We start from the raw sequence: 20,212 nt of genomic DNA, 5'->3' as shown, positions 1-20,212 counted from the left end.
CACTCTGCAGTGTAGTTGAGCATCACGGGAAATGTAGTTCCAAAACATCTGGGGTGCCAAGGTTCACCATCACTGTTCTAGATCTAGTGGATGGAGATTAGGGGGCTGCTATAAATATTTACGGGACCTCAGCCAATCCCCAGAAGTGGGCTGGCAAGGGGACTGAGAAATTCCCATAGACAGACATGGCCTATGCCATCAGTGAAGTCAGGTGGAAGATGGAAAAGCAGTGCTGAGGAGAGGCTGTTGGTGGCCCTTGAGGGACCCCTTACCAAAGGGGGCAGGGGGTGAGTCTTGTGCTGGGCACTCAGGAAAGCTGGCCTGGAAGGATCCTAACACAACTAAGCACTGGAAGGATTCATTCTGGAGAGGCAACAGGAAGGAGCAAGGAGAGACAGTGAGTAGATCAGCACGGTGCAGGGACAGATACTGCCATCTGCTGCAGGCCTCTCTTGAAGACCGTGTCATCTAAACTTGCCCTGAGAGGTCTCCATGTGTGTGCCAGTCAGGCAGGAGTAGGGCAGAAAGTCAGTCAGATGGACAGGGAGGAAGATTAGCCAGGTGTGGCTGGTGGCAGCCAGGTGGGCTAGCATTTTCTGCAAGAAAGTGTAGCTAGGATCAGTGAGCACAGGAAAGCAGAAGGAGGAATGTCATGCTGTTTGCACACATTGCACTACTTTGTCAAGGGACTGAGTTCAGCAAAGGCCCATTACAGGCAGGAACTCTAACGATAAAACTGTTAGTTCCCTCAAGACCAAGTTTGTGCAGGTGGAAGGAAGAACAAGATTTTTGTAAATAAGGAGGAAGTTGTCCCTGGTTCTGTGTTGGAACATTTTCAAGTTGGGCATCCCATAATTCCCTAACCCCATACAAGTTATTATCTCCTAATAAAAATAACAAAAACAAGCCAAGGACTGTTTTCTGCGTTGGAATGTGTGAAGGAAATGCTATGTGACTGACTGTGCAGCAGTGGGGACCCAAGACATTAGCGACTCCTATGGGGGTAGTGCTACACAAGTAAATATAATATACCTTTCTATCTAGTTACTAATGCTAGCAAATTTAATGTTGATTGAGAGAGTAAAGCGTTGCTTTAAAAGTGGTGCTTATAGTGACTGACTGACTACAAAGAACCTTTTAAAATTGCATGCTATGTTATTATTACTACATATGCAGCACATCGCGGATCGGGTGAAAAGATTATTGGGTGGGGCTGGGGAAGACCCAGCTGTCATGGTACACGTGGGTACCAATGACATAGGCAGAGGAAGATGGAGAGTCCTAAACGATTTCAGGGACTTAGGCGCTAAGTTGAGGACTAGGACCTCCAAGGTAGTATTTTCCGAAATACTACCTGTACCTTGAGCCACACCAGAGAGGCAGCGGGAGATTAGGGAAGTTAACGAGTGGCTGAGGAGCTGGTGTAGTAAGGAGGGTTTCGGGTTCCTGGAGAACTGGGCCGACTTCTCAGTCGGCCACCGGCTCTTTGGTAGGGACGGATTGCACCTAAATGGGGTGGGTGCAGCCGTACTGGGTGAGAGGATGGCCAAAAAGTTAGAGGGGCTTTTAAACTAGGGAATGGGGGGGAGGGTACAGATGTAGAATTAGCCAGTGGAAAGCAAGATTCAGAGGGCAGAAATGGGGGCATTAGCGGTAGGGTGTTCGGAGCTCCTATACCCAGGGTGGGTATGGGGAAAAATCAAGAGAGCAGCCTAAAAACATCAAAAGAGGATATAGGTAACCGGTCAAAATTAAGAGGTTTGTATACCAATGCCAGAAGCCTGGCCAACAAGATGGAAGAGCTGGAGCTGCTGATGTTTGAGGAGGACTTAGATTTTGTGGGGATAACTGAGACTTGGTTTGACAGCTCCCATGACTGGATGGCGACCATTCAGGGGTATTCCCTTTATCGCAGGGATAGAGAAGGTAAAAAGGGGGAGGGGTATGTCTGTATATTAAGAACAGTATACAGGTAAATATGAGGGATGATATTAATAATGGAGCTAAGGACGAGGCAGAATCCCTATGGGTAGAGCTTCAAAGGGAAGGCACGGTGGGGAAGGTAATATTAAGCGTATGCTATAGGCCCCCCAACCAGAGGGAGGAGGGTGAGGCGGACCTAATGTTACAGATAGGATTGGCAGCAAGGATGGGAAATGTCATTATAATGGGGGACTTTAATTATCCGGATATAGACTGGGCAGAAGGAACTGCGCACTCAGCCAAGGCTAGGCAGTTCCTAAATGTTTTGCAGGACAATTTCATGGGTCAGATGGTGAATGCACCGACAAGAAACAATGCGGTACTTGACCTACTGATTACCAACAATACAGACCTGCTCAAGGATATAGAAACACGGGACAACTTAGGAAACAGTGACCATAGGTCAATTGGTTTCAGTATTAATTACAGTAATAGGAAGCACAAGGGTAATATAAGGACACTGAATTTCAAAAGAGGCAATTTCCCTAAACTGCGCTCGCTGCTAGAAAATATCAAATGGGATAGAACCCTGGGAACAAAGAACACAGAGGAAAAATGGGAGTGCTTCAAGAGCATACTTAACAAGGGGATTGGCCAGTGCATTCCAAAGGGAAATAAATTTAAAAGAGCAAAACTAAACCCTGGGTGGCTAAACTCCAACATAAAAATGTATATTAGTGCTAAAGAAAAGGCTTTCAAAAAATACAAGACTGAGGGGTCATTGGCAGCATTTAAGCATTACAAAGAGTGTAATAAGAAATTTAAAGATGAAATCAGGGCGGCTAAAATAGAACACGAGAGACATATAGCGGAGGAGAGTAAAAAGAACCCCAAGAAGTTCTTTAAGTATATAAACAGTAAGAAAGCGAGGCCAGAACACATTGGCCCCATAAAAGATGACAAAGGAAATATGGCCACTGAGGACAGAGAAAAGGCGGAAGTGTTAAATAATTTCTTCTCTTCAGTCTTCACAAAAGAATCGGGGGGCTACACGAACCTTGCTTGTAAGGCCGAACTAAATAATACACCTCAGGAAGTGCCGCCATGGCTAACAGAAGATAGACTTAGAGCTAAGCTAGAGAAACTTAACATAAATAAATCCCCGGGACCGGATGGCTTGCACCCGAGGGTTCTTAATGAGCTCAGCCAGGTGATTGCCAGACCATTATTCTTGATCTTTAAGGATAGTTTACAGACGGGTATGGTGCCAGCTGATTGGAAAAAAGCCAACGTGGTACCAATATTTAAAAAGGGGCCGAGATGTATCCCGGGTAACTATAGGCCGGTCAGCCTAACATCAGTAGTCTGCAAAATTTTGGAGGGGATGTTAAGGGACCACATACAAGACTTTAGTAATGAAAATGGTATTATAAGTAGTAATCAGCATGGATTCATGAAAAATCGTTCTTGCCAAACCAATCTATTAACCTTCTACGATGAAGTGAGCTGCCACCTAGATAAGGGAAAGCCTGTGGATGTGGTGTATCTGGACTTTGCAAAGGCCTTTGACACCGTTCCCCACAAACGCTTACTGTACAAACTAAGGAAGGTAGGTATGGACCATATGGTGAGTACCTGGATAGAGAACTGGCTCCAGGGGAGAGTCCAGAGGGTGGTGATTAATGGGGAGTACTCGGATTGGGCGGGTGTGGAAAGTGGGGTCCCCCAGGGTTCTGTCCTGGGACCAATCCTGATTAATTTATTCATAAATGATATAGAGGAGGGGATATCGAGTACAATCTCAGTATTTGCAGATGATACTAAACTAGGCATGCCAATATCTTCTATGCAGGATGTGGAAACCCTGCAAGCGGACCTGAACAAAATAACGGGGTGGGCAACTACATGGCAGATGAGGTTTAATGTTGAAAAATGTAAAGTAATGCACCTGGGGGCCAGAAACCAGAAAGCATGCTACTCACTAGGGGGGAAACCTCTGGGTGAGTCTAAGATGGAAAAGGACTTGGGGGTACTGGTAGACAACAGGCTTGGCAGTGGCATGCAATGCCAAGCCGCTGCAAGCAAAGCCAACAGAATACTGGGATGTATAAAAAAGGGGATTCACTCCAGAAATAAAGAGATTATTCTCCTGCTCTACAAGACTCTGGTCCGGCCACATCTGGAGTATGCTGTCCAGTTCTGGGCACCGGTCCTCAGGAAGGATGTGCTGGAACTGGAGAAAGTCCAGAGAAGGGCAACAAAAATGATTAGGGGAATGGAGGACATCAGCTATGAGGATAGGCTACAAGCACTGAACCTTTTCTCTCTGGAGAAGAGACGATTGAGGGGGGATATGATATCAATGTACAAATACTGTACTGGCGACCCTAGCATAAGGAACAAACTATTCAGAGAAAGGAGATACAATAAGACACGTGGCCACTCACTAAGACTAGAGGAAAGGCGGTTTAACCTTAAAGTGCGTAAGGGGTTCTTCACTGTAAGAGTGGTAAGGATGTGGAATTCTCTTCCACAAGCAGTCGTATCAGCAGGAAGCATTGATAGTTTCAAAAAACTAGTAGATGGGCACCTTAGAGACAACAACATACAGGGGTATACGATGTACGGTTAAAAGCAAACACACACACACATCATAGGTTGAACTGGATGGACTGATGTCTTTTTTCAACCTCACTAACTATGTAACTATATAATATTAAAAGCTACTGTTTTTATAGAAATATATTATTTTGCATGGTACCTCTAAAGTTCGACTATATTCTATATAAAAAAAAAAATTCTACAGAAGGACAGCACCATCTTTTTTCAACCATCATCCAGGGTGTAGCGCTACCTACTGTAGAAGCCACTGGATAGGATGGGTCCCTTGTTCCTTTCCTTGAACTCCTCATGAACCTCAGCCCCTCTGACACTCTAGGTTGAACATATAAACTAAAATCACAGAAAGTAGCACTTGCCACTAGCACTAGCACAAGCTTAATATATTATCATTAAACAAGCAAGCATAAGGTTGAATCAGCAATGGTAGTAACACCCTTAGTATACAGAACGGGGAGTGGTAAGGACTAAGCACAAGATGGTATTTGGTGTCCAGATCTGCATAAACAGTAGCAAGGCCACCTTAGGTGCAACAGTGAGCAGTAATAAAACTTAAACTACCAAATACAAAAACTATACTGCCAGAGAGCATTATTAGCGGTTATTCTAGACCTAAACTGTCTGGCATGCACTGTCTGTGAAATGGTAGAAGCGGAAAGAGGAACAAAAAGGGCCTTATAGGATGATTTATTAGGAGGGGCAGTCCTTCAAATTGTTCTTCTGCCAGCTACTGTTGGGCCTTTAAGAAGAGCTGGTGCACTTATCAGCAATCTTAACACACCAGCATGCAGTATAGGGCGGTGATGGAACAACAAATATGGCCCAGGTGCAGCATCCAAGGGGGTAAAAGTGCAGAATAGATAAGGCATAGGTGCATTGTTGATGTGATATACTTAATGCCTTGCCTTCAATGACTGAGTTCCAACTAAAAGTCCCAATGATGGTCAATGGGCCATCTCACCAGTCTCTGGGATGCAGCTGGGAGTTTTTGCTGTAGAATGGGGTGCCCCCCTCTCTCTCTCACTGGGAAGCCTCCGGAGTCCAGCAGTGGGAAGTGGTGGGTAAGAGGACACTACGGTACCTCTGCAGCAATGGTGTTGTGCAATCACTGTGGTCTGTATTGTGCAGCCAGAGCGTCTCTCTCATGATATACTTCTGGTCTGGCCTTGTAACAGTCTGTTGATGACTGCAGGTGTGCACTGCCTGAGTCCGTGATGCAAAGAGAGTAAAGTTTTCGCAAGCAGTTCAGTAAAAAGCCACCTCACCTCTGTTAAAGCAACAGGGGGCATGATTTCCTTCTTCATATTGCTGTAGTCGAGCACCTGGCTACACTTATCTCCTTCCTGCTGGCTCAGAGGTGACACACTCATGTAAATCCTGGTGCCTGTGCAGCTTTTTGCTGTGATGACAAATGTTTGACACAGATCAGCACTACTGCAGCCTCTCACTGTGTGTCTTTCTAATAGGTTACAATGTTACAGTCTGATCTCAATGGAGGAGAGGAGACTGAGAAAATGCTTCTTCCTGCCTGCAGCAGACTAATGACACTATCTCAGCATAGGCAAAGACACTTGCCTGGAACTCAATGACTACTTTTTACAAATAAAGATAGTTTTTTTTTTTTAAACTATACTGTTGCTGTATAGTGTGTCATGTCAGGAATTTGTTTATGCTGACTTGTAAAGTTACAAAAAGTCAATTTCATTGTGTTTTCTAAATGTTTGTATTTGTAAGGGCCACCTAACCAGATTTGGAGTATTTTGGGTAAAGCCAATGCTTTAAATCTATCAAACTGCATTTATGAGATTCTTACCTTGGTGGCCAGAATCCTCAATTATTTTACATAGATGTTTAACATAAATGGAGAATGCAGAAGAAACAATAAGACACCCTAGGTAGCCTTTGTAATGATTATGGTTGTAATCTCTGAATCTGCACATGCAAATCTATGCACATTCAATAAATTTGACTGTCAAAGCTGAAATTCTCTGGGACATGCCTACTAACAGCAGCTGCATAAAACATGCCAAAAGATGCTCTGCTGGTACAAAATTTCATTTAGGGCTTGTTCAAACCAAACAGCGAGTGTTGTTGTGTGCGACGTGAACACACATTGCCGAATGTGGCATTGTGGTGTTAAAAAAGACAGCATTGCTAGCTTTTTTCCTTTATTAAAAAAAACCCAAAAAACTCCAAAGTAATTTAATGTGCTATAGCGTGATGCTTTTACAGCACACCAGAATGCGCTGCACAAAATTGCAACATGCTCTTTTTTTTTGTGAACTGGACCCATAGGAAATTAAGCAAATTGCCTTGTACTTGTGTTTGGGCTGCGTTGGGCCCAACACAGCTCAACACTGCTGGTGTGAACAAACCCCTAAATTATGTACAACAGAGTGATAGCCATCAACCCATTATACATGTATGTGTGTGGTTTCCAAGGGACTTCTGTTCTGGCCATCAATCAAACTATAAGACTGTCAGCAACTAGTATCAAAAGGGTATTTCTGCAGGACAGCTCTGGATTTAAGGTGCTTTGGTTTTATAGATGCAAGCTTTTGAAACACACGCAATACTGAACAAAGCAAATGCATTTCAAAAACTTGCTCCATTAGGGAGGGAGAAGTCTAATGGCCCACTATCAGCTTATTCTAGGTCACAGGATAGCAAAAGTAAGTGCACTCCCATGACCCACAAGAGAAGTATGGCCAAAAAAGCTTTGAAAAAAGTCAATAAAGGGAATCACTTAAATGTTTGTAAGCCTGTTTGTAAGCCTAAAAAAAAAAAAAAGATCCCTTAAATCAGGGGTGAGGAACCTTTTTTCTGCCAAGGGCCACTTGGATATTTATAACATCATTCGGGGGCCGTACAAAATGATCAACTTAAAAATGAGCCTGTTGCATTTGGCCAAACATTTAATTAACTCACCCCTAATGTGATGGCTGGAACTGCTTCTCTTTGGTGAGGTGCTGGCTGGTACTGCTGGCTGGTACTGCTGGTGGGTACTGCTGGCTGGTACTGCTGGCGGGTACTGCTGCGTGGTACTACTGGTGGATACTGCTGGCTAGTACTGCTGGTGGGTACTGCTGGCTGGTACTGCTGGTGGGTACTGCTGGCTGGTACTGCTGGTGGTTACTGCTGACTGGTACTGCTGGTGGGTACTTCTGGCTGGTACTGCTGGTGGGTACTGCTGGCTGGTACTGTGCTGTGGGTACTGCTGGCTCAGGCTGGTAGTGCTGGCTGGTACTGCTGTTGGTAATGCTGGCTGGTACTGTGCTGTGGGTACTGCTGGCTGGTACTGCTGGCTAAGGCTGGTACTGCTGTCTGGTACTGTTGTGGGTATTGCTGGCTCACGCTGGTACTGCTGGCTGGTACTATGCTTTGGGTACTGCTGGCTGGTACTGCTGTGGGTACTGCTGGCTCAGGCTGGTACACTGCTGGCTGGTACTGCTGTGGGTACTGCTTGCTCAGGCTGGTACTGCTAGCTGGTACTGCTGTGGGTAGTGCTGGCTCAGGCTGGTAGTGCTGGCTGATACTGCTGTGGGTACTGCTGATGGAAAATGCTGGCTAGAGACATCAAATTAAACGGAGCGAGTCACGTGTGAGGACTCGGGAGCGGTGCCGCGCTGGAGGAAGATGCTTCCTGTATTGGTCAGTCTCCTCACAGGCGGAGTGGATTTGATATCACTCCACCTGTGACTCACTCAGACTGTCAGGACGGAGCTGGAATTATACAGGAAACACTGGCTCAGTGCTGACAGCTCAGCTGAGACAGGCACCTCACCTTGCGGGAGACTTGGGATGACATGGGGGGTCGGACCAAATGATTTTGCGAGCCGTACGTTCCCCACCCCTGCCTTGAATCATGAATAATAACACAGTGCTTGTGCTGTGTAATTTGGCCCCTTGTATAATCAAAAATACCTGGCTGATCCTGCCTGGTTCTGCCCTCCCCCCCTATAAACTGACCACAGTTTATCATGGCTGCTGAGCCCTGACTCCGTGGTCAGTTTACGTGCCTCGGTCATCCGCTGCTCTCCTTTTTCTTCCTCTCCCCCCTCCCTGCCTGTAAGCTTGTGCTATTACTGTGTCATGATCATACATTATCCTCTGTTAAATAATGATATGTGCCCCACCGCATGTGTTTTTTAAAAAATATGCTGATTTCTACTTTATTTCAGAGATCCCAGCCCATCCTGCTGTAGCTATCAGACTGGGAGAGGAGAAGAGAGCAGCGAGCAGTCACGTGAGCGCCAGGATGTGTCTGAAATAAGTTAGAAATCGGCATATTTTTTATAAAACACATGCAGTGGGCACATATTGTTATTTAACAGGGGATTTTGTGATCATAACAAAGTGGCTTTGCAACCACTTTAAGCCTGGTACACAATATCAGTTTTGTTTCATTCAAGCCTGAAAAAAACTGAAAAACTTGAGAGGCAATTCTGTACTAACAATCCAAAGTTAGTACAGTGATCTCCCTCACTAAGCTATTGTGTTTTGACAGGGACGCCCCCCCTGTCAGAATATACTGGTCAGCGCTCTCAGCCATTGGCGGAATGAGTTGATCGGATGCTTATTGACAGGCCTTTTTTCAGTCGCTAGGCCGGTTTCTGTCAGACCGGCTGCCGTACACACAGGCTGAATGTCGGCCTGTTTTCTATTGAACTGGTGTTCTATCAGATTACCACTACCCATCAGATCGTGTAATGGAAGTGACTTTCCGACCAAAAAATACTTACTGCGCATGCGCTATGCGTTCCAAACTCTTCATGATCTGATGGGTAGCAGTAATGTGATAGAACACCCATGCTGATGTACTGTAGCACCCTACAAGGTAGGTGCTTGGTAAAAGTATAGTGGGCTTTGTCTGCTTAACAGCAGGGCCATGTTTCATTCAGGTTGTCATGGTTCCTAGGTGTGGCTGGTGAGACTAAGGAGTCTCCCCACTGTGCTCTATGAGAGGGCTCTCATTGGGCAGTGAAGGAAACCCGGCCAATGGCACACTCAGGCTTGTATCTACCCCAGAAAGGCAGATTCTGCCGCACAGCATTCTGGGAGTGGGTATAAGTTTGAGGGGAGCACATGACACAGCGTCTTTGGCAGTAAGCAGAGTCCCAGGAGGGAGAGTGCGCCTGTCTCTCCTCCTGTCAGAGTAATCGGGTGTCCCAGGCGGCTTGCCAAGTGAGAAGGGACAGAAGGCTGAGCTGAGCTGCAGAGAGGATCCGGTGCGGAGGACCAGCAGAGCAGAGAGGGGTCCAGTTTCAGGAAAGTATTCCCAGTTTGTGAGTACTGCAAACTGCCCCTGGGGGTCTGCCTCGAGAGAGGGGACCACTCCGATGAAGGATCGTAGGGATCCAGGAGCTAGCTAGCCGGTGCAGGAGCAAGTGTAAAGGGGGTGCCAGTGTTGACCCTGAAGAGCAAAGAGGGTGCCAGTGAGAAGACCCCGAAGCGTAGAGGGGGTGCCTAGTGAGAAGACCCTGAAGTACAGAGGGGGCGCCAGCGGTTGGGCCCTGAAGTGTTAAAGTGTACAGCGTGCAGTGTACAGTGTTGAGAGTTGCAGCAGTAGAAGCAGTATACAGAAGCTACCTCAGTCAGCAAGGACTGGAGGGAGCAGTGTTTGGGACTTTTGAGCTAGCCAGAGCGTCAGGAGTCAGTTCTCAGTACAGTCCAGGACTTATGAGCTAACCATTATGTATGCTCATTTTATTGATAAAATTTCTCTGAAATTCAAGACGTAGCTAGGTGTAGTAAGATGTTCGCATGGGTGTTCTATCAGATTATCGTTACCTGTCAGATCAAGCGTTTAGAACGCATAATAAGTATTTTTGGTCGGAACATCACTTCCATTACACGATCTGACGGGTGGCAGTAATCTGATTTCACCAGCCGATACTGGCCGATCTTAGGCCCTTGTGTACGGCCCTTTAAAGAGCATCTTTCTGTTATGCAGCTTGAGATAAGCGTATTTAGCCTTACAGAGAGACAGTTGCTTTTACCCTGTAGACTTATCCTGAAAGAGCGAAGTAGGAAAGCGCAGTCACTGTGAAAGAGTACTGGTCAGAGCCTGAGTATGTAATGATGTTCTGTCTACCTCTCCACGTTTCTATTTGTTCCTTTGTATCTGCCTCTCTATTCTCTTTTAACTCTCTTTACTTTTCCCTACATCTCCCCCTTTCTCTTAGGCCCCTTTCACACTTGTGGTACCTGAAAGTCGCGCGACTTTGATGCGACTTGAAGCAATGCCTGTGAAATCTTGAGGTCTATGGGACTCAAGTCGCATCAAAGTCGGACCAAAGTAATGCAGAAAAATAGGATCACTCATCCAAGTAGAGCATAGTGTTATAAGGCCAACATCCCTAAAAATAGAAAACAAAAAGAACCCCCCAAAAGGGAATGGGACTAATGCAGGGACTACGTTGAAGTCGCACAGATATGAATGGTACTCATTGGAAATGATGGGGTACAACTTCTAATGCAACTTGCAGGACAAGTCACAGAAGTGTGAAAGGAGCCTTAATACCAATTTTTTTTATATCTTTCTATCCATCCATTCACTTCTTTTTCACCCTTGTTGTTTCTTTTTTTGTCACTCTTTCTGTTCATATTTATCATTCTCTTTCTGTTCTTTCTCTTCCCTTCTCTCTGTCTGAGTTCCTCTATCGGTCTCTTCTTTCCTTTCCTATCACCTCTAGATACAGCACATTCCTTTCTCAGATCGCTGGTAAACAATGATATAAGAACCTCCCAGACCGCACCCAACTGTTGCATTATTAGAGAAAAGTTATTTTCGCTTTCACACACTTCACTGTATTATGCCCCATACACACGTGCAGATTATCTGCAGACTTTTGTCTGCAGACTTACCAAAACCATATAATATGAGGTCAAATCTAAACACTTTCAATTTGTATGCAATCCGGCAGGCCCTTGCACTACATAGAAAAGGTAAGTCTGCAGACAAAAGTCTGCAGATAATCTGCACGTGTGTATGGGGCATTACTGTTCGCCATGGCATCTTCTGACCTGAGAAAGGAATTGGACTGCCCCATCTGTTTGAACATTTTCAGTGATCCTGTGATGCTGACATGCGGGCACAACTTCTGCCGTGGCTGTATTGATCAGTGGCGGAATACCCAAAACCCATTTGGAGGTTATTCCTGCCCTGAATGCAGAGAGTTTTCAGATCATCCTGCACTGCAGAGGAATCTAATACTGCAGAGAATGGTAGAGGGTTTCCTGTCTGCTCATCTGGATCAGAATCCTGAGGTCCGCTGCACTTATTGTGTGGACTTTCCTGTACCGGCTGTTAAATCCTGTCTGTTGTGTGAAGCTTCTCTGTGTCATAAACACCTGAGAGTCCACAGTAAATCACAAGGACACATCTTAACTGAACCTACTACCTCCTTGGAAAACTGTAAATGCCCTGTTCATGAGGAAGTTTTGAGGTATTACTGCATTGAGGACTCTACCTGTGTCTGCATGATCTGCATTTTGGCTGGAGAACATCAAGGACACCAGGTGGAGACACTGGAGAAGGCTGCAGAGAAAAGAAGTAGGGCAAGAAATATTCTGCATGAATTGATTGTAAAGAGAGAGAAGACTGAAGAGAAGGTCTGGAGTTTGCAGGAACACTGGAGGAAACTGCAAGAAGAAGCATCTGAAGCAATAGAAAGAGTCAATGTCCTGTTTACAACCATCAAGAAAGATCTGGAGAACTTTCTTTATTTCTTTCTTTCTTTATTTCTCTCATTCTTTATTTTTTCATTTCTTTCTTTATCTCTATCTTTCTTTTCTTCTCTATTTCTTTCTTTATTTCTGTCTCTCTTTCTTTCGTTCTATATTTCTTTCTCTCTTTCATTTTTTCTCTCTCTATTACTTTCTTTTTCTCTTTCTTTCTCGCTTTTTCTTTATTAGAGTTATCAGGTGACAGCTGAACGACTAATGCCCCATACACACATGCAGATTAAGTCTGCAGACTTACCAAAACCATATAATATGAGGTCAAACCTAAACATTTTCAATTTGTATGCAATCCGGCAGGCCCTTGCACTACATAGAAAAGGTAAGTCTGCAGACAAAAGTCTGCAGATAATCTGCACGTGTGTATGGGGCATAAGGGCTCTTTCTGATCCGATCAGATCCGCCTGTCAGTATTTTAGGCGGATCTGATCGGATCCTCCATGCAACTCTATGGGGCAGCGGATGTCAGCGGAGACACCTCCGCTGACACCCGCTGCCATCCGTATCCGATCCTGTCCGTGAAATCCGGACGGATGGAAACCCTATTTTTCCATCCGTCCAGGGATCGGATCAGATCGGATGAGAGCGGACAGGCGGTCCGCTCTCATCCGATCCCCCATAGAGAGCAGCGGGAACTGTGACACCTCCCTCTCCGCACTGCAAGCGAAGACGGAGCTGTCATCCGCCGACTCAGCGGGGATTGGCGGATCGATCCCTGCTGAGCAGCACGGATCCGCCTACGGAGGCGGACCGTGTGAAAGAGCCCAAAGGATGAAAAACAGATGAAAAACTGATGACAAAGGATGAAAAACTGATGCTGAATGAAAAAAAACTGATGACAAAAAAACGTGACTGAACAGATGAAATAAACGGTCTGTATGTCTGTAAGGGCCGTCGGTCCGTTCTCATCCGATCCGATCCGCTGGACGGATGGAAAATAGGGTTTCCATCCTTCCAGATTTGACGGATCGGGTCGGATGTCAGCGGACATGTCTCCGCTGCCATCCGATGCCCCATAGGAATGCATGGGGGGACCCTTCAGATCTGCAAAAAAACGGACAGGTGGATCTGAACGGTCTAAAGCCCCGTACACACAATGAGATTATCGAACGATCTGTCGTCCGTTTTTTGTGGCATGCTAGTCTGATATGGAAAGTGAAGAAGTTATTTTCATACGAATTTTCCCGTATGACAGAATTCTACTTCAGAAGTGATGTCATGTGTTGGATTGCTTTGTATGTGTTCTTTCGTCTCTGAGCATGCCTAGTCTTGCTCTTAAGATTTTTTTCCGTCGAAATCTGTACTAATGAGACAAAAATCGGACGTTGTATTACGGACGACAAAAATTATATAGCCTGCACATCAGGATTTTGTCAGCTGAAAAGTCGGAGTTGGCTGTCAAAAGCACCATACTAACAATCCGAAAATCGGCAGATCGGTGGTCGGACGAATTTTCCCTACTGATTTTCTTATCGTGTGTACGGGCCTTAAAGCTTGTCATAAACAGCTTGAGTTTTGGCCAATTCCTACTCCATCAGCCGAAATTGAACCCATCGGTGGCCCAGATGGCACCATCTGGTTTTGACAAGCTTAGATTGAAAAATTGAAGGTGCCAGTGGTAAAACTGTCAGCCGAACAGTGACTGGATCTAATTAGATGTAGTCACTGTTCGGGTATTCACAGAGCCATGACAGAACAGTAGCGGGAAGAGGAATGTTCCTCCATCCACACTGTTTAGGCTCCATGTACACGGGACGTTGTTAAAAGTCCCTTTGAATGCTGGAATTTTTAGGACGTTTGAAACGTCCGTTCGGTCGCGTTTTTACCCGCGTTTAGCGGCGTTTGCGGGCGTTTGCGTTTAGAAGCGTTCCTAGAGGTCAAAAAAAATATTCCCCTTTAAAATGGAAAAACGCGAACGCTAAACGTGGGTCATCGCGTTCGGACGCGTTCGTACGCGTTCAGGCGTGTTCGGACGCGTTTGTGCGTTTGAAACGCCGGGAAACACACGTTCGAACGCAAATAATTGCGTTCTAAAAACAGTCCCTGAACGCAACTGCCTGCAAATGACTGTAAACGACCTGGTGTACATGAACAGATAAGATAAAATGTAGATGGGTTCAGGGGCTTCTGAAAAAAACGCCCAACTGCTCCTAAACGGCCATTTCCAGCGTCCCGTGTACATGGAGCCTTAGTGTGGATGGGGGAACCAAGTGATTTCTCTCATTCCTTCAGATGGCTAGCTTTATAGAAGAGAGATATTGAGTGAGATAACAAGGCAGAAAAACTAAACTTTACTTGCAGTCAATGATCTGATCCAGAAGACTGACATAAAGACAAAAGAGCTTTCCAAGAAGATAGATCTTGTGAGAATGGCGACACACCTGATCAGCTCCTTCTCTCAATCAGTGGCAAGAGATACAGGGACACCGATGATAGAGACAGGTTATAGAATTGACCCATTTATAATTTAGATTCCTAATAACTTTTTTGTTTTAGTTTTTCTGTTGAGCAGCAGAACCTGTTAAGGCCCGTACACACGTACCGATCGTCGGCATACAAACGTCGGTGGACGAAGGATCTGCCGATTGTACGCATGTTAGTATGGTGCCTCCGACAGATGTCTGCGCACAATCCGCGGACAAAAGTCTTTCGTGCAAACATGAAAATATTTGTATGCCGACACCAGAACGGACGATTGTTCGCCTGTCAGTACACAATTCGGCCGACAGACCGCAGATTTGCAAGACTGGGCATGCTCAGAAAATAGAAAACACAGGGAAAGTTAACCATTACATGACATCACTTCTGCAGTCGGCGGACAAAATTCTTGTGCTGTCCTTGTGCTGTCTTTGCACTTTTCAGCAGACACCGACATCCCGGGGAGAAAAGAGGAACATTTGTAAGCCGACCATCGGTACGTGTGTACGGGGCTTTAGTCTTATGTTGGTCTTATGAGACCAGTGGACTTTTACATTCTTTGGAAATTTTAGACATTGGTAAAACCACCTATGTTACAATTGTAGAAAGAAAAGTAAATATATCTCCTATTGGTCATTTCATATACAATGTATTCTGTGTCCACCAAATCTGGAATGTAACTCAATACTGTGCTATTTTACTCGTTTTATAATCCTATGCATTTGATGTAAAAATCACATATGTTAAATAAAGCTCTGACCAACATAACAAGAAGTCCTTTGTTTCTAAAGAAAGGTGCAGTCTGCATTGTTAGGACACCGCATACTTATTTTTACTCTTTTTTTGCCCATTCACCCACACAATGATACCTTGTCCATGCATCCTTGCCACTCTATTCCTACCACATAGTTGAAAGTCCAAATCCTGTGTAAGCTTCTTTTTTTTTTAAATCTGCGGTGGTGCAAATCCTGAAGCGAAAAAAAGCAAGTTCTTTAAGTTCTTTAGAGACCTTGATTCCCTTATTTCAGGTTTCTTGTGGTTCCCAAGGGCGCCTAGACTCTCCATTGCTACGTTACAACAACCGGTGGCACTGGGGGGTCTCGCCCTCCCGAACTTACGTTTATACTACTATGCAGCACAGTTGGGGCACGTTCATGGTTGGCTCTTCCCTCATAGGAGCAGTGCGGCTACGGCTGTTGAAGCTGCGGTGGTTTCCTCGTATGAGACACTTGCTAATCTTATTTATCGGCGCAGCGTTACGACCTCTGAGGGTACAGCACTTTTGAAGTCCTCTTTGAAGATCTATATCAGATGTGAGACTCTGTTGGCAGCACCTCCGGGCCTCTGTTCCCCAAATCAACCCTTATGGTGTAATCCTAGTTTACCTCACTTTGCCGCGTCCCAGGATGCGGCGCAGTGGGCGGATCGGGGCCTGAAGTATGCTCACCAACTGTTTGAGGAAGGGATTTTTAAGACATTCTCCCAGTTCCGGGCGGACTTTCGGATACCCGGCTCTTGGCACTATTGTTATCTCCAGCTGCGACACGCGGCCCTAGCTCAATTCGGGCCTGGTACTATCTCACTCAGCAACTCTCCTATGGAAAAGGAATTGTTGCGGGATGAGCACGCCAAATTAACTAGCTCCTACTATGGTGTCCTTCTTAGTAGTGTGCCATCGCGCCTGGAGGCTATTAGGGCCGGGTGGACGAGATACATCCCAGATCTTTCGGACGATGACTGGGAAGAAGTGCTTGAGGTATATTTTAGGACACCCATCTCTGCCAGGGACCGTTTGATACAATTACGTATATTTCATAGAACTTATTACACACCTTGCCGGTTGTTTTTGATGAAACAGAAGTCTAATCCGGAGTGCCATAAATGTGGTGAGGCTCAGGGAGATTTACTTCATATGTTGTGGAGCTGTCCAAAAATTAGACCTTTTTGGTCTCAGGTTACACACTTTCTCTCGACATCCTTGGATTTCCCTAATGTTTACAGCCCTAAGTGGTGCATACTGGGGATTCTCGGGGAGGTTGATCTCCGCTCTCACCAAAAACAGTTTCTCAGACTTTTGTTGTTTTATGCCAGGAAAACTGTGGTGATGCAGTGGGTGCATATGGACAGGATTCCACTTGATCTCTGGAAAAATTTGATTAACCAAGTCCTACCTCTATATAAGATGACCTATGAAGCCAGGGGCTGTCTAAAAAAATTTGTGAAGATCTGGGGTCCATGGGTTGATTTGGCTGACACGTGCAGCTCTACGCTGCTCTGAGTGTGTGGGCTGTGTGGGTACGGTGGGGTCTGTTCTGGGCCTACACTCCGCTTGGGAACAGGGATACGATTCTGACCACCACTTGATTTTCCTGCTGAGTTCATAGATTAAGGGGCATGTGTAAAATGTGTTGTAAACAATGATATCTGCGTTCATTTTGGCACGTTCCTGGATCTGTACTGTCACATCTATGTGTGTTCTCCTTTACCTATAATGGACCATTGTGATATCCTGCAGATAATGTGTACTGTACAGTATTTTTCTGAAATGTTGCCATATATTGCTGTATTGTCGTGCTGTTCATTTGATAATATTAAAAAAAAAGAAGTTTAAAAAAAAAAAGCATATCCCTCTATAGTGTGTACTTGTCTCAATTAAGAATACTAAGGGGTTGATTTACTAAAGGCAAAAACACTGCACACTTTGTAAAGCGCAGTTGCACTCTGCAAAGGCAGCTGCTTCACAACTTGGTAAATGAGCAGAAGCTCTGCTGACTTCTGTCATCCAATCATGTGCAAGCAAAAATGCTATTTTTTTTATTTTCCTTGGACATGATTGGGTACTCTTGAGTAAAGCTTTACCTCATTTACTAAGCTCTGGAGCAACTGCACTTGTAGAGTGCAACTGCCCTTTGCAAAATGCACAGTCTATTTGTCTTTAGTAAATCAACCCCTACTTTCTGACAATGGTCTCCAGGACAAGAGGAGAGGGTAAATCTACCTGGGGACACAGCAATAAAAACCTGAGAGGGGTACTAATCCTTCCTTACAGTATTCTTTTCAAAAGTTTTTTCATTTTCTATTCCCTATTCTAGGAAGATATTTAGACACGAAGTGGCTTCAAAGAGGCCAGCAACAAAGGATAAAAAACAGGTGAAAACTGTTTTGTTTTTTTGTTTTTTTAAATGATAATTGTTTATAATACACTGTTCTTTATTAAACAAACTGTCATTTAATAAGGGCTCATTCATAAAAATAAAAATTAGTTCTGAAAGGAGGTCAATGTTACAATAGGATTAGAGTTCAAAGCAGTAAGAGTTTCAGATGCATGGAATGGAAAATGCTGGTGCTAAATTGCACGGGGTACACAGACAAAGTCACAAGCCAGCTCGCAGAGTATGAAGCAGCTCTGTGTAAATAGACAAGGGGAGGAAAAGAGCGGCGCCAATCTCAGTGCAGCAAGTTAAGAAATAACATTTTATTGTAATAAAACACTCAGAGCGTCACGAGAACTGGAACCTGCTTGCCGTCAGGACTGCATCTTTTACAGCCTACCCTATGATCTGTACACCTGCTTCACAGTACTATATGTGAGTGTTTTTATTACAATAAAATGTTATTTGCTGCACTGAGATTGGCGCTGCTCTCTTCCTCCCCTTGTCTATTTACACAGAGCTGCTTCATACTCTGCGAGCTGGCTTGTGACTTTGTCTGGGTACCCCGTGCCATTTGGCACCAGCATTTTCCATTCCATGCATCTGAAACTCTTACTGCTTTGAACTCTTATCATATTGTAATTGTGACCTCCTTTCAGAACTCATTTTTATTTTTATATTTATTTTTTTAAATATTTATTTTATATCATTTTTTTTATTCTTATTTTTATTCTTAGTTATTATATTTTTTATACATTTGTTATTTTTATTTTTTCCTTTTTTTTTTCCCTCCCCCCCCCTTCCCACCCCACAGACGAGTCATCCCCTTTGCCTATATGAAAGAAGGGGGGGGGATTATGAGCGCTATCAGTTCCGTGCAGCATGCCTGAACAGTTTGCTTATTCTTTTCACAGCTGTGCTGCATACAGGCAGCCCATAGAAAATGAATGGGAGTTCATCAGCTGCATGGACTCCTCTGTACAGCTGAGTTTGACAAGTGTGCAGGGATGAGTACATGGACCTGGGTGTATAGGCTCTGCGTTGGGGGTCTGCATACCTGTCATACTCAACTGTGTGAGTCAATGTAGTTGATGAGCTCATATTCACTTGTGTATGGGCTGTCTACAGGCATCTCAGTGGTTAAAAAGAAGTAAACAAATAGATCCTGCCGCAGCACTGTACTGAGCGCCTTTGTGTGTGCTGATAATCAACCTTTGACTAGGTGTGGAGGAAGGTGGAACACACCCTTTTAGCTTATCAGAAATAATTCTCTTTCTTGTCAATTCCCTTGCTTTCAGCTATGGCTTCTGAAGGTCTGAGAGAGGAGCTAAACTGTCCAATTTGCCTAGAAATTTATTCTGATCCCGTCATGCTGAAATGTGGCCATATCTTCTGCCACATCTGCATCGGAAATGTTCTGGATCGCCAGGAGGCTTCTGGAGAATATTCCTGTCCTGAATGCAGGCTACAGTTTGAACATCGTCCCTTGCTGGAGAAGAATAGAAAGCTGCGTAACATTGTGGAACATTTCATGTCTCTTCACACTGAGCAGGATGCTTTGGTGAGCAGTAAGTCGCTACCAGATGTCTCAACCGAAACTTGCTCTTCTCTGGAGAAAAACAAATGCTCTGTACATAGGAAATCCTTGGAGTTTTACTGTTTCAATGATTCCCAATGCATCTGTACAGACTGCTGCTTCAGTGGAAGACATGGAGGGCACCAGGTGGGGCTACTGAATGAAGCCTTTGCAATAAAACGAGAAGCAATGAAAGGTGTCCTGCAGGTCCTGACCACAAACAAAGCAGAAAACGTGAAAACAGTTCAAAGCCTACATGAATCAGTGACGGAGGCACAAAAAAACGTTTCTGGCGAGACGGAAAGAGTCACCACTTTGTTCAGAGACATCAGAAGTCAGCTGGAACATCTGGAGAAAAAAGTCCTTGGTGACATCTCCTGGCATGGAGAGAAGACTGTTCATTTGGTCCATGATTTGATCCAGCAGCTTGAAATGAAAACAGAAAAGTGTTCACAGAAGATTAACAATATAGAAAAAGTGATAAAAGTCACAGACCCGCTGGCCTTCCTACAAGCAGCAGAATGCACTAAGCTTAATGAAGACCACTCTGTAGAGGATTTAAAGAAGGTAGTCAACACAAAACCTAGTTTGGTTCCAGTAGGCCTGGTTTCGGAGACACTACAAACAGGGTTAGAAAATATTATGGCTGATGCAAAGAAAATGCTTTCTTTTAAGGAACATCCAGAAGAACCAAGGGATATCAAAGCAATAGACAAGTCTACAAAATCATCATCATTACTTTATAGCTCTTTGGGTCAAATTTCAGATAACCTGATGCCTT

The sequence above is a fragment of the Pelophylax lessonae genome, assembly GCF_965119305.1.
Source record: "Pelophylax lessonae genome assembly, chromosome: 4".
Classification (NCBI taxonomy): Eukaryota; Metazoa; Chordata; class Amphibia; order Anura; family Ranidae; genus Pelophylax; species Pelophylax lessonae.
The sequence above is the reverse complement of the archived record's forward strand: the minus strand, read 5'-3'. Positions refer to the sequence as shown.